At 46.4% G+C, this 3,614-nt stretch overlaps 1 pseudogene; it reads left to right on the top strand.

Annotated features, from left to right (window-relative positions):
* The first annotated feature begins 591 nt into the window (after positions 1–591).
* LOC129383594 (uncharacterized) lies at positions 592–3,186 on the top strand (annotated as a pseudogene).
* Positions 3,187–3,614: the final 428 nt, after the last annotated feature.

Below are 3,614 nucleotides of genomic sequence, written 5' to 3'. Positions count from 1 at the left end.
TACTTCTAAAATCCTTTTTTGCCGTTTATGAGTTATTCACAGTGATGTTGTAGGCACTTGCCCAGGAGAGCAGCGCAGGAATATCGCCTCTATATAGCAAGAGTCGCAGATATTTTGCGATTCACCGCCGTTCAGGGAATCCCTCAGAGATACCACGATTAAAGTGCCACAATTGGAAGCTAGGGAAACATTGTTGAGCTCTTGAACTTGTTTCGAAAATATGACGACATTGTAGGAAAGAAACAGTGGTGGAGCAGCGAACGCCCCGAAGTACGTTCGTCACTCGATACAAGACCAGATCCTCGAAATGCTGAGCCACATCACATTAACAAGTAAAAAGGAAGAGATGAAAAGCTTCAAGTACTTTGTACTTATTGTCCATGAAACCAAGGACCTAAGCCAGACGGAACAATTATCAGTTGTACTAAGGTACTACGCAACTGGGGCTATCTTTGAGTGGTTTCTTGGATTCGGCAACGCTGACCACTTGGATGCAAAGTCACTCCTGGGCTACGTAAAGGAAACGTTGAATCGCTGTGGCATAGGTATACTCGTTTGTGCATTGCTCGAACACATGATGGTGTGAGTGTCATGAGCGGTATCTCAAGCAGCGTCCAGGCTCTGTTCAGGCAGGAATTGCCGCAGGCAGTGTACGTCCACTGCAAGAACAACCGGATGTCTGCAAGGTGATAAAACCGGTGAGATTTTTCTCCTTTAGAATGCCTCTATGTTTTCCTGAGTGGATCTGCAATTCACTCTTTGCCAGTGATAGAGCTGCAGCATCTCAGCGATACACAATAGATCTGCCAGATAGTGGCTTGCACAGCAACAATGAAAAGCTTTCCTGCTATCCTTGTATGCCTCGCCGAAGTCATCGCTACAAACAGCAGGCGGGCAACGGAAGCTAAAGGTCTGTTGAGCAAATTAACTTATCGTTTCTCTTCCATTTAAGCCTATTTACCGAGGTACTCGGCCGCCTTAAGGTTCTTTCGGACCTATTGCAAAGTAGAGACTGCAATTTTAGTCAGGCATGCCTCATCGCACGCGCAGCCATTGACGAGTTCTCCGAAATGAGAATTTCGCCGAACGCCTTCGACACACTCTGGGCTCAAACCGGCAGTGTTTCTGAGGAGAACAAGGTGTCCCAATAAAGAAAGCAGAAAATGAAGCGCCTTCCGCTCCATTTAGAACAGTATGTATTGAGTGAAGGACATGCCATTGAAGAATAGTCTCGAGATTCAAAGGAAACATTCAGAGTCAAAGTTTTTCTGCCCGTTTTGGACCACCTGATTGCGGAGCTGACTAGGCGGTCCACAGAAAACGATGATGTACTCTGCGGAGTTAGCAACCTTCACCCACGGAGTGAGAATTTCATGGACATCTTACTGAAGCCTTCCACCGAGCACTATGCATGCGACATCGAAAGCGTTGAAGTTGAGTGCAAGCTGATAATGAAACTTCTTCCACGCATCGAAGCCGAAAGTGTAAGAGAGACACTGCTGCAACTGGCGACTGTCTTGGGAAAACATAATCTAGCCTTCCAGGACGTGCACATGCTAGGTCTTATCGCCGTGACGATACCGGCATCGTCATCATCTTGCCAGCACACGTTTTCGTGCCTTCAAATATTGAAGACTTCGCAGCAAGATGAAAAATTAAAAATTAAATTATGGGGTTTTACGTGCCAAAACCACTTACTGATTATGAGGCACGCCGTAGTGGAGGACTCCGGAAATTTCGATCACCTGCGGCTCTTTAACGTGCACCTAAACCTAAGTACACGGGCGTTTTCGCATTTCGCCCCCATCAAAATGCGGCCGCAGCGGCCGGGATTCAATCCCGCGACCTCGTGCTAGGCAGCCCAACACCATAGCCACTGAGCAACCACGGCGGTTCGCAGCAATATGAATAGCCGTCTGAGTAACATAGCTGTGCTTGCGGTCGAGCAATATTTCTTGCCAATAAGATAGATCTTCAGCGTTTTGTTGGCATGTTTGAAGCTGAGCACAGTAATCGATGTATACGTATGTACTAGTATGCCGGTATAATGATACCCCATCATATCTTTGGGGCGATCTCGTGGGAAAATTGTGCGGCACAGGCGTAGGACCAATACCTGTACCAGTATTAGAACACCCGCTTCACCATCGAATAAATCCCGGCTGTATTTTGTCTTATACTGTCAAAGCGCAGGCATTGGCGTCTGTGGTTGTGACGAAACCTTTATCTGTCCCTGTCATCACATTGAAGGAGACTGCATATAGGGTGCTGTCCGAGGCCACGTTGGTAGCCTAGCTTGAGTAGTGAACAGTGTATAGACGGAGAGCTGTCATTTGCGTTTGTGAAACCTGCTGTATTGCACGACCAAATGTGGCAGTGACTCAAATGCTTATTGCGTGCTCTATTTTTGCAATTCTCTCCTCTCATCTTTTGTTTGTTATTCTTTTCCCATATACCATTTTGTCATTTTTATCATTTCCAGCATTTAGAAACACCAGCCGGCGCCACAAGAGTGTACTATATTTTTTTTTGTAATCTAGCGCGTCTTTACCTATGTTGGAATTGATATACACATTGCTTTAAGGTGCACATTGCTTAGCTATGCTTAGAGATGTTTCTCTCCCGTTGTGAAATATACTCTTTTGAAGCGATATTGCGATTTAGTTAATTGGTGTTATTTCGGTACTGCTGGGCACCTGTATTTATTTCTTCCAGTCAAAAAATCCTGGCGCCGCCCATGGGCTGCACCCGCCTTCAAGACTACGTCTTTGCACAGCCATGCATCCTGGTGGAATGTGACCACCACCCACACTAGAAAGACTCACTTTGGATAATATACAAACAGGGAAACGAGATGTTCATATAGCAGATGCCCTGTCTCGGTTCCCTTCGAAAGAAAGGGTACTGGAAGAAGAGCACTTTCAAGTATACGTCGACCAAGAGTTAAGTCTCGACAGAAAGACCACAGCAGATCAAGTGTGAAACCAACTGAGATGAAGATCTCGGTACGCTGAAGCTACATGCAAGCACAATATTGCCAGAAGACAAAAAGTTGGTCCCGGAACAAATCCGAGCTATATTGACCGTATCGTGACCAGATCCATGTTGAAGAAAATGTCCGTATACGATCCAACCGCCTCACCATTACCTGCAGCATGAGGAACCAAGTCTTAGACATCATGCAAGCGGCACATAAAAGATGAAGCAATGTACCAGAGACGTCTATGTTATTGCAGGGTATGTCGGCGGTAGAGGGTCGTCCTCTTCAGTGCTTTTGCTCGTGAGTGCTGCTCCTGCTCTGAGTCTGTGCTCTGCCTAGATTGTCGCCACTGCGCTGCTCCTAGTCCGCTCAAATAAACACCTTAAGACAGCAAACTTCGTAAAGAAAGTGGAAAGGTGTGCGCTCTGCAGACAACACAAGTCCAGGAACCAATGGCTGCCCATGATGAGCCACAACATCCCCAAACTACCCTGGCACACAGTTGGCATCGACTCTTTCAACCAAACGGGAGAGGAGTATGGAAGCAACGCAGACTTCTTTTTGTTATATATTGAGCTTCAGCGCATGAAGCACACAAAGGCGGAAGCTGTCATTAAGTTCTGCCAAGAGGTCT

This window comes from Dermacentor andersoni, chromosome 8, assembly GCF_023375885.2.
Source record: "Dermacentor andersoni chromosome 8, qqDerAnde1_hic_scaffold, whole genome shotgun sequence".
Lineage (NCBI taxonomy): Eukaryota > Metazoa > Arthropoda > Arachnida > Ixodida > Ixodidae > Dermacentor > Dermacentor andersoni.
Note: the sequence above shows the minus strand (reverse complement) of the source record. Positions and strands in the feature narration are given on the sequence as shown.